Below are 12,168 nucleotides of genomic sequence, written 5' to 3' on the forward strand. Positions count from 1 at the left end.
TGATTGCTGAACAGTGGTGAATAGCCAACCACAGACCTGTCCACAGCTCTTCCCTGACTTTCCAAGAGCACAGACAAAAGTTTGAAGCCTCAACCTTAGTTCCTTTGAACCCTATGTCTTCTGAAGCATGTTTGCAGAGAAAGTAGATCTTGCATGGGTGTTTCTTCAATGTCCTGATGTTATTCAGCATGGCAAGTCAGATCTAAGTCATCTGCACCCCACAGAGGTGTGACTGTATGGGAGGAAAGCCATTGCTGAGGAAAGAAGCTTCCTGCTCCTACAAGGTCTGAGAGCCTGTTTTTGGTTTGGATTGAGTTTCATTTCATTTATCACATGCACATCAGTGAAATGTGCCATTTGCATTAACAACCAGATCAACTTAAGGATGTGCTTGGGACGGTCCTCTAGTCTCACCACAAATTCCAGCACCAACGTAACATGCCCACAATTGGTTTTGCATGATTGGCCAATTTGATCTCTAGGATGCCATCAGAAACGTCACCGTTAATCATGGAATTAACTCGTTGCAGGGTTATTCATAGCAGATGACTATGGAGAGTTTCAACTTCAGTCCTATCCCCAACATAATATCACAGTCACATGAAAGGTGAGCACATATGGTCCAAGGCTCCGGGACATCCTAGAATCCAGAGAGTGATGGTGATGCAGGAATAAATCTGAGAATTTGAGAGGGGGATTGCTCACTATGACTTTTCCTTTCATCCAAGAAATTCATGGCCTTGACTCCCCAATTCAGCTTCCAGTTTTAGAAGAAAGTCATTATTTCAGCACAAGGCAGAACAAAAGATTATAAGATAGAATAGTAGACACAGAGAAACAAAATCATAGACTCAGAGAAGCAGGAATTGGTCTTGTAGCCACTAAATACCCAGGATTCCACTAGATTACAAAATCCATTCATGTTAACATAGAATATAGTCAGCGACTGAGAACCCACAGTTGCTGAGGCAGAGAATTCTGCAGATTTACAACTCCACTGAAGGAAATTTTGCCTCATCTCCATCCAAGGTATACCTTGAAATAGAAATGAAATAAAAGGCTAGATTGCCAAGGAGTGGAGTGGAACCAAAAATATCATTCTTATTAGCACTGTGTCCTAGATTTTCCACACTGTGTTATTTCAACAATGGGATTAACCTATTTAAACACAGGTTAGCAAACTGGGCTACATCACATTCTGATATCATTGAATGTCCTTATGGTGTCCTAGAAAACAGAAGTGTAAATTTTCACTTTGAATTTTAATTAATATTTATTGGACAATTAATGTGCTATGTACTTGCTATGGTTACTAGACGAGTTTAGTTTTGGCAGAAATTTTGGAAGTGTGGCAACAGTCTGAGAGAGGTTCATTAGCTTTGCTAACTCATGTCCCCCTTTGGTAATAATGAAAGTTAATGGTTGCCTGAATTATATAGGGAAATATGAAGCTTTAGGAAGTCTATATCTTCTCTAAAGTCTTGACATTTTTGCCACAGTATGAGAAGGCTTTGAGGGGAGTGCAAAAAAGATTTACCAAAATGTTTCCATCAATCACTAACCCTAATTATGTCGACAGTGTAGAAAAGCTGGGGATATTGCACTTGAATTAGGGCAAGTTAAAAGATTATATGTGGCATGTTTTATGATGCGGGCAATCATGGTCTTCCATCTGTCTTTAATCCGATCATTGCCTATAGAGAAGATCCCCTTCACACTGTTCTTATACTTTTCTCTAACCAAGACCGTGCTCTTGGGAATTTTCTTCTATGGAAGTGGTTTTCCATTGCCTTCTTCCGGGTAGTGTCTTTACAAGATGGGTGACCCCAGCCATTATCAATACTCGTCAGAGATTGTCTGCCTGTCGTTGGTGGACTTGTGATCTGCACCAGCTGCTCCCATGGCTTCACATGACCCTGACTGGTGGGGGGGGGGGGGGGGGGGGGACGGTGCTAAGCAGGTGAGACACCTTGACCAAAGGTGACCAGCAGACTACCGGAGGGATGGAGCACTTTACAGCTCCTTTGGTAGAGACACATTGCTACCACACCACCCCAGAAAAGTATATAATTAAGCACTTAAACTGATAAATGTATAGACAGAGTAAACAGAGAGAAACTGTTACCATTGGTGGAAAGATGAACTAAGCGGGAACTTTGAATAAAGGTGATTATTAAATGAACTCAGGATGACATTTTTGCACAGTAAATGGATATGTTCCATGACGTATTGTTCGGGAATTTAATGGAGGCAGATTCAAATGTAACATTCAGAAAGGAGCTGGATAAACATCTGGATGGAAAGAAGAATGAAAGTAATTTGTATTGAGCAGGCTGAATCGTCTCCTTCCATACTGTAATCATTCGGTGATTCCTTGATTCTGAATCGTAAAGTGATACAGGACCAACAAAGGCCACATTGAACTCTTCCAGTTGTGTCAGCTCTCCCTGCTCTTCCCATGAACCCATCAATCATTTATCCTGTTACCACTGAATAGTGTTACCACTGAATCCTTTTCAGGCAATTCATTCATTAAAAAATTAACTGACTTGTGTTTCATCTTTTTTCAAAGTGTTGTAAAGACTATTCTCCTATTCATCATCTTCCTCTCACTGGAAGCAGTTTCATATTTGCTTTATCAAAATCCATCCAGAATTTCAACATTCCTGTTAAATCTTGGTCATGCCCCTTAAAATGTTATTTTTTTGAAGAAAATTATGCAATACATAATAAACGTCCTCATGTCATTCCAGTTAATCTCCTCTACATCCCCCCTAAGGTCATGGCATCTTTGCCAAAGCATGCTGCCTAGAAAGCCAGAGTCTACAAATTTAAACCTAACCAATGTGCTATTAAAATTAGAGGTTTCAATAAATAATAAACCTTGGTTTAGACTTTTTCAGCAATTTTCCTCCAAGGACCCATTAAGTTCAAACCTGACTTGCTGATCTCCTTTTGGTAAATCCATTTAACGGGTCACTTGCACAGGAGTCTCCATGCAACGGAGCAAAACGAGGCCTGAATTCCAAATGCAGAGGTGTGTGCTTAGCCCCTTGCTCTACTCGCTTTACATTTATGACTGTGTGGGTAAACACAGCTCTATATTTAAATATGCTGATGATACCACTGTCGTAGGCTGAATCAAATGTGGTGATGAATCAGCATATAGGAGGGAGACTGAAAATGTGGTTGAGTGGTGCCACAACAACCTCTCACTCAATGTCAGCAAGGCCAAAAAGCTGGTTATTGACTTCAGAAGGAGGAAACTGGAGATCCATGAGCCAGTCCTCATCAGGGGATCAGAAGTAGAAAGAATCAGTAACTTCAAATGTTGGCATTTCAGAGGACCTGTTCATGGTCCAGCACGGAAGTGCAAATATGAAGAAAGCGTGGCAATGCCATTACTTCCTTAGGACTTAGTGAGGATTTGGCATGTTATCTAAAACTTTGACAAACTTCTACAGATGCGTGATGGAAAGTATACTGACTGGCTGCATCATAGCATGGTATAGAAATACCAATGCTCTTGAATGGAAAATCCTACAAAAAGTAATGGATATGGCCCAGCTGATTACTGGTAAAGCCTCCCCACCACTGAGCACATCTGCACAGAGCATTGTTGCAGGACAGCAGCATTCATCAAAAGGACCCCCTCCGCCAACGTCACGCTCTCTTCTCATTGCTGCCATCGGGAAGAAGGTAGAAGAGTCTCAGGACTCGCACAACCAGGTTCAGGAACAGTTATTACTACTCAACCATCAGGCTCTTGAAACAAAGGGGATTACTTCACTCAATTTCTATTATGGTTATTATTCCATTGTGGATTTGTTGAGTATGCCGGCTAGAAAATGAACCTCAGGGTTGTGTATGCTCATATATATATACTCTGATAATAAATATATTTTGAACTTTAAATTGTCAGAAATTAATGAACTGATTCTCAAGCATTGGATAAGATAAACACAGCATCTGTTAAAAATAACTTATTGTCCATTCTCCACTCAGAACATCAATTTCAATTCATTATATAGTGAAGTACGCATGTTTGCCAGCAAAATGTCCGCAGGAGTCACTTTCGGGTCAGCTTAAAGCATAGGCTCTTTAATTGGGTTGTTCAATTCAACCCATTTGAATTGGGTTGTATCCATTGATATAGGTGGTAAACAAAAGGTCAAATGAACCTCCAGGAAATTAATATGTTATTGAAAGGTCTTGGCCCAAAATATTGTCTGTTTATTTTCCTTAATAGATGCTACCTGACTTGCTGAATTCCTCTACAATTTTTTGTGTGTTTCACAAGATTTCCAGCATCTGAAGAAACTCTTTGTTTAAGACAAACTACCTGGCCTGAAGTGCTGGCTAGACTTCCCTACAAACTTAGGCCCCGGAAAGAATCCAGAGTACATCTTCTAATGGGACCATTCCCAAGGAAAGGACAAAAACTGGACCAAACAAGTCCCGAAATTCACTGTCCTATACTTTAAGTCATTTTGTTTTTTGTTCATTTCCATTTTCCACAGCTGGAGTCCACACGAAAAAACACAGTGGGAGGCCTCTCCCTGCAACTGGACCGCCAAAAGCTGGAGGCTTCTCCCAACAGCTGGAGACCTCTCCCCACATATGAAGGCCACTCCCTACAGTTGGAAAGTTCTCACAAAGCTGGATTCCTCTTCCCAGAGCTAGAGACATCTCCCCACAGCTTAACAGCTAAACCAGGACAGCTTACAGATGGATACCACACATCTGCAAGCCTCCTACAGCTGGACATCATTTTCCACAGCCAAAGACCTCCCCACAGCTGGAAGTCAGTCCCCATAGCTGGATGCCTCTCCCCTCAACTGGAGACTTCTCCTCATAGCTGGCAACTTGTCCCACAGTTGGACACCACGCCATACATTTAGAGGCTTCTCCTATAGCAGGAGGTGTATCCAACAGCTGGGTACAACTCCCCACAATTGGAGACTAATCTCACAGCTGAAGACTACTTCCCACAGCTTGAGGTCGCTACCCATGTCTAGACGTCACTCCCTACAACTGGAGTCCTGCCTACAGCAATGTCAAACTCCAATAATGACTGCAAACTTTTCAAAGGTCAAAATTGCAAGAAATCAATTCTAGAAACTTCAGTTTAAGGTGTTCTAAATGCCAGAATATATGTTTGATGTTTTAATTTAAACTATCATTTTTAGTTTTGTTCTTTTATAACATTCCCCAACCTAGATAAACTTTCAAATTCCCAGTGCATCACTATTTGGGTAAGTTAAGGAAGTCTACCTCATTAGTGAATTCAACATAAATTTCCAAATGTTGAGTGAATCTTCCACGGTCATTTCCAAAGAAGGGAATTCTTGTCTCAGCTAGTGCAGTACATCTGGCCCTACTTCTAGTTGAGAGATCTTTCCCATTCAAATCTCAGAATGGCATTGCTGGAAAGTGACGTCAGCAAAGCAATAATACGAACAGCAATCTGCATTTAGGTAGCATCCTTGGTGGAACATAGCACCCCCACAAGTCTTCACAGGAATGTTAACAGAATTTTACAGTGAACCACAGATAGCCTAAAGCTAATTCAAAAGACTGGCTTTCAGAAACTTTTTAAAAGAAAAAAGAGAAAGAGAAAACCTTGGGAAAGGAATTTCTCATGGAAGGAGGAAGACGGTTGCTGGCAGAGAGGTTGGGTAGAGACTTCTAAAGGTTGCTGCATTGATAATAACCTGTGGCAGTAACTGACCATCATTGTCAATAGGAGGATAAGTTCCAGCTGGCATTTGTAGAACTCAAACTCTTGGACCTTCTTGGCACTTCAACTATTCACCAATTTGTCTGAAATGCCTTCCTTGAACAGGAACCCAAACAGTCACCATTTCTCACTCGCCCCTCCTTCACCTGGGGAAAATTATTCTCATATTGGCAGTACTTCTTTGTATTCACTCCCACCATCTGCAATGGTTAGGTTTGGGCATCAGCTCTGCCTGTGTTTTGGTTGGACGAATGGAACCATTTCTGTTGCAAAGACCAACTTCAGGACGTCCATGAGGCTCCAATGGTGTACTTGGCAGGGCAATGAAAACCCTTATCCATCAACTGGCTGGAGTGTTCATGAACATCTTTTACCCCTCTGCTACAGTCAGATATTCCCACCTGCTTCAAAAGGGCATCATTCATATCAGTGCCCAGGAAAAGCAGCGTGAGCTGCCTCAGCAATTGTAAGATATAGGAGCAGATTCTGGCCAATGGGCCCATCAAGTCTGCTCTGCCATTTCATCATGGCTGATCCAGTTTCCTCTGAGCCCTAATTTTCTGTCTTCTCCCATATCGCTTCATGCCTATATTACTAGGCTATAGGTAAGCCTAGTAATTTCTAAGGTAGGGGCATGTTCGGAACAATTTTGTGGGCCGAAGGACCTGTATTATGCTGTAGGTTTTCTACGTTTCTATACTGGGCCCAAACCTGCTCATAATATTTCAAGTGAGGCTTCACCAGTGCTTTAAAAAGTCTCACCATTATATCCTTGCTTTTATATTCTACCCCTCTTGAAATGAATGTTAACATCACATTTGCCTTCCTTACCACAGACTCAACCTTCAAATTAACATTTAGGGAATCCTGCACAAGAATTCCCAAGTTCCTTTGCACCTCCGTTTTTTGAATTTTCTATCCATTTAGAAAAGTCTACCCTTTCATTTCTTCTGCCAAGGTGCTTGACTATACACTTCCCAACATTTATTCCATCTGCCACTTCTTTTCCCATTCTCCTAATCTGTCTAAATCCTTCTGTAGGCTCTCTGCTTCTTCAAAAGTACCTCCCTCTCCGCCTATATTCATATAATCTCCAAACTTTGCAACAAAGGCACAGCTCAGTCAATAGAGGCACACCTCAAAGATGCATGCTTAGCTATTGCTCCACTCTCTCTACGCTCATGTCTGCATAACTAAGCACAGTTCAAACACCATTTATAAATTCACTGATGTCACCATTGTTGCTGGCAGAATGTCAGAGAAGACATATTGTACAGTGGTGTGATAGATTGGCTGGCTGAATGGTGTTGTGACAACAACCTTACACTCAATATCACTAAGACCATAAGATGTAGGAGCAGAATCAGGCCATTTGGCCCATCAGCTTGGCTCCACCATTTCATCATGGCTGATCCATCTTTCCTCTCAGCCCCAGCCTCCTGCCTCCTTCCCATATCCCCTCATGCCCTGACCAATCAAGGATCTACCAACCTTTGCTTTAAATAAATATAAAAACTTAGAATTCACAGATGCCTGTGACAAAGAGTTCCACGGATCCACCACTCACCAAATCAAGACCATGGAAATGGTTGTAGACTCCAGGAAGGAAAAGTTGGGAGAACATGCACGAGTCCTCATTGAGAAATTAGCAGTGGAAAGAGTGAGCAGCTTCCTGTTCCTGTGCATCAACATCTCATATCCTGGGCCTAACATATTGATGCAATCAATAAGAAGGCACACCAGAGACTCTACTTCAATAGCATTTGAGGACGTTTGATATATCACCAAAGACTAGCAAATTTCTGCAGAGTATCCGGACTGCTTGCATCACCACCTAGTATAGAGATTTCAGTGCACTGCGTAAGAGGCTGCAGAGGGATCTAGACTCAACCAGCTCCATTATAAGCACAGGCCTACCCACCAACAAAGACACCTTTAAAAGGTGATCCCTCAAGAAGGTGGTATCCATCATTAAGGAACTTACCATCCAGAACATGCTCTCTTTTCATTATTACCATCAGGGAGGAGGCACAGCAGCTAAAGACAGAAACTCAATGTTTTAGAAATAGCTGTTTCCTCTCCACCATCAGATTTTAATATAGTCCACGAACCCATGAACACTTCCTCAGTATTTCTCTGTTCCATTATTTTCTTATTATAGTAACTTTTTATGCCTTGTACTGAACTGCTGCCATGAAACAACAAATTTCAATAATAATAAACTTGATTCTGATTCTATTAATGATTTAGTCTCAGGAAAATGCCTTTTCCAGAATATTGCTGAATGTATCATTCTTTCACCCCTCCACTCCCTCTTACGACTGTCTTGTCCTTAACTTCCGCCCTTTCATCCTCCACATTCATCCTGTGTTCTTCCCAACACTTACTGTCATGCTAAGCTAGACTCACCTTCCTATTCAGTGTTTTGCAGGGAATCTCCCCCTTTAGGGCAGCCTGGTCCATAACCACACCTAACATTGCATCGTCCTCCTGCATCACCTTCCTGCACAAGAGCTGTGATGGTTGTGTGATTGAGGCATCAACCTATGATGGCAGTTATCTGCAAAGTTTAGGCACTGTGGCAACGTCATTAATGAAGGGGTAATGGGACTAATGGGATTGTGCCCGATGAGTCGGCAGGAACCTAGGAGGGTGTATAAGAAGAGAAAAAAGCATAAAAATTAAGTGCCAATTATTCAACTCATACCATTATTAAGAATGCCCAACACTCAGGGCATGTCCTTTTCTCACTGTTACCATCAGGGAGGATGTACAGAAGCCTGAAGGCACACACTCAGTGATTCAGGAACAGCTTCTTCCCCTCTCCCATCCAATTCCTAAATGGACATCAAACCCCTGGACACTACCTCACTTTTTTAATATAGAGTATTTCTTTTTTTTTTGCACATTTTTTAAGTCTATTCCATATACGTATACTATAATTGATTTACTTATTTACTATTAGTTTTACTTCATTCATTATTTTTTGTCTCTTCTATGCTATGTATTGCTTTGAACTGCTACTGCTAAGTTAACAAATATCACACCAATAAACCTGATTCTGATTCTGCTTCCTCTTCCTTCCTACTCAGAACTGGAAAAGGGGCGTGCAGTTCAGTTGATCTGGCATTCGCCACTGCTGACATTTCATTCTGGAGTTGCACGTAACGGCAGCTCCACTACAGATACACTTCATTGATTGAAGAATGAAAAGCAAGGCCTTTGGGTCATGAATGACAAAATGGAAATTCCAGTTTTGCTTCTTCCCACATTTCTTTCAACATAGCAGTACTGACACCTTCAGAGTTGGTTGGCCTTCACAACCCAAGCCCTGTGTGGAAGCTTAAAACCTCTAGCACACCTGAAACTGTTAAAATAGATGCAGAACAGAGGACCCAAAATAAATTGATTCATACAAAGTCAATAGTCACAAACCGCAACATCAATCATTTCACTGACAGATTGACACCTTCATTTTAATAGCTCAATGGATACTAAAATAATGAGCAATGAGTGCTGTAATTTTTCTTGCTTAAGATTGATTTTGCAGATTTTACTTATTGAGGTTTTTCCCTTGGGGGAGTACTGCATGTTTTGAGTTATTGAGAAACCGTCCTATAAACTGCAAGTGGTGAGAACAACAGAATTTTCTAATCGATTTTCCTAATTCATCACATTCAAACACTAATAAAAAGATTGTTGAATTAATTTCCTGTTTAAGAACTTAAAAGTAGAACACCAGGCATGGCAAATGACTGGTCAACACAATCTGATAGTCTTACACATTGAAGTGAAAATTGGCATCAGAGGGTCCATTGATAATTTTAAAGCTTTGATACCCTTCCTTTTGCATCTCAGTTAACAAGCTTGTTCTATTTGAAGGCTTGTTGAAAGACTGACTTCCCTCTGTGCACTAGTTAAATAGCATATCTGGAGCAACATACGGAGCCATAGAAACATTGTTGTACAGGGGTCAGCGTGGTAGCATAGTGGTTGGCACAAACAAGAAAAAATCTGCAGATGCTGGAAAATCCAAACAACACACACAAAATGCTGGGGGATCTCAGCAGGCCGGGCAGCATCAATGGAGAAGAGTACAGTCAACGTTTCAGGCTGAGACCCTTCATGCCCTGCAGCAGCCCATTATGTCACTTGCATTGTGAGCAGCAATGAAGGTCCTGCATCTCTCATGATGTCCAGGGACCCCCTTCATCGTTGCAGTACCTTCCGCTTTCCTCAGTTTCCACCACTATCAGTCACGCAGGTCCTGGGTGGAAACTCGGGAATACCGTCGCACTCAGACGTAAAAGGATTCTTCATGGCGGTATCCATAACGAGTTTGTTAGCCCTGAGCTGAACCCCCGAATCTGGAGGAATGGTGGGCCGCTCTGAGTCGAGCCTCCCACAGTCCAAAGACAGATCGGTTGGTAGGTTAATTGGTCATTGGTCATTGTAAATTGTCCCCCCGATTAGGTTCAGAATTATCCAAGGGATTGCTGGGCAGTGCAGCTTGAAGGGCTGTATCTCAATTTAAAAAAAAGTAAAACTGTTCCTAAGGACCACTGACCCTTTATACTGATCCAACTTTTCTCCTCAGATTCAGATTCTGATTAGCTTAATGTCAAATGCATCAGGGTGCAATGAAATTCCTTGCTCATGCAAAGCTCAGAGTATACACAGTCATAATAAAATCCATAATAAATATTGCAATGAGCTCAAAAGCAACAGAATGACACCAGGTATAGCAGTACAAAGTGAGAGTGCAAAAGAAATGCTGAAGTGACAATAATAGAGGGAGTCAAATTAAGAGCTTGAGAACATAATGGCACTACCAGATGTGATACTGAGAGTGAAACTAAGAGTTTGACAGCAGTGGGGAAGAACCTGTTCTGAGTCTGGCTGTCTGGGCTTTCAACCTCCTGCATCTTCTCCCAGAAGGAAGAACAGAGAGAAGGGAATGGCCAGGTTAGCAGGAATCCTTGGAGGTACTGCAAGCTTTCTTGAGACAACACACTACGAAGATGGACCAAATAGAAGGAAATGATGAGCCTGCAAAGAGTGAGCAGGGTTTACCATTCCCTGCAGGTTCCTATGGTCAAGAGCAGAGCAGTTGCCATGCCAGGCTGAAATACATCTGGTCAGGAAACTTACTACTGCACAGCTGTAGTTCTTCTCCCCACATTGCCATTCACTTCATTCCAATCAACTTCCCCCGAGATTCTACCACACTTCAGGGGCAGCGTACAGTCATCAGTTAACTTACCAAACCCCGTACCTTTATGATGTGGAAGGAGTCCAGAGCACCCAGGGGAATTCACAAGGCAACAGGAAGAATGTGCGGACAGCACCCAAAAACAACAAGATGCTGGGAGCAGTTGGTACCCATGCTGAAGTTCTAAAATTAGCACCAAAGAACTTCAGTCAAAAATCCTCAGCCTCTTCTCGTAATCAAGGCTGTACATAATGAATGAGATAACTTCAACTCTAATCTTTAAAGAGGGGTTTTCTTAATGTCTACCACAGCAAAAGTTATAATCGGGGTCTTCCTCAACTGCCTTCTCCTAGTGACAGATGAACAGCTCCTAAATTGTAGAGTATTCCATTCATTTATATAGATCAGTGGACATGAGCATCAGGCCATAGTGATTACAGAGGGCATCCAACACAGAAAAGGCCTTTCAAACCACCGTATCGATGCTGACCATTAACTGACCATTTACACCAATATTAATCAATTCTCATTTTATTCTCCCCCCACTTTCATCAGCTCGCTGCAGAATCTATCGCTCAGCTATATGCTTGAAGTAATTTATAGTGATCAACTAGCCCATCACATTGGAGGAACCTGGAGTATTCAGAGGAAACCCACAGATCCATAGGGAGAATGTGTAAACTCTAAAGGGACCTTACCCCATTATCGCTTATCATCCATCTATCTATGCATCTATCTCTCCTCTCTCTCTCTTCTCTCACTCCCTCTCTTCTCTCACTCTCTCCTCTCTCTCTTCTCTCTCTCTCTCTCTCTCCCCTCTCTCTCCTCTCTCTCTTCTCTCTCTCTCCTCTCTCTCTCTCTCCTCACTCTTTCTCTCTTTTCTCACTCTCTCTCCACTCACTCTCCTCTCTCTCTCCTCTCCATCTTCTCTCACTCTCTGTCTCTCCTCTCTCTCTCCTCTCTCTCTCTTCTTTCTCTCTCCTCTCTCTCTCTCTCTCTCTCGTTTCCCTCTCTCTTCTCTCACTCACTCTCCTCTCTCTCTTTCCTCTCTCTCTCTTCTCTCACTGTCTCTCTCCTCTCTCTCTCTGCTTTTCTTGGTTTCTTTGTCTCTCTCTGTACCTCTACGTCTCTCTCTCTCACCTATAATCTGATTTTCCATTCCTATTTAAATAAAAATGTTTTGCTGCCAAATTTCTTCACTTTTAATTAGTATTCA

This window comes from Hypanus sabinus, chromosome 27 (assembly GCF_030144855.1).
Source record: "Hypanus sabinus isolate sHypSab1 chromosome 27, sHypSab1.hap1, whole genome shotgun sequence".
Classification (NCBI taxonomy): domain Eukaryota; kingdom Metazoa; phylum Chordata; class Chondrichthyes; order Myliobatiformes; family Dasyatidae; genus Hypanus; species Hypanus sabinus.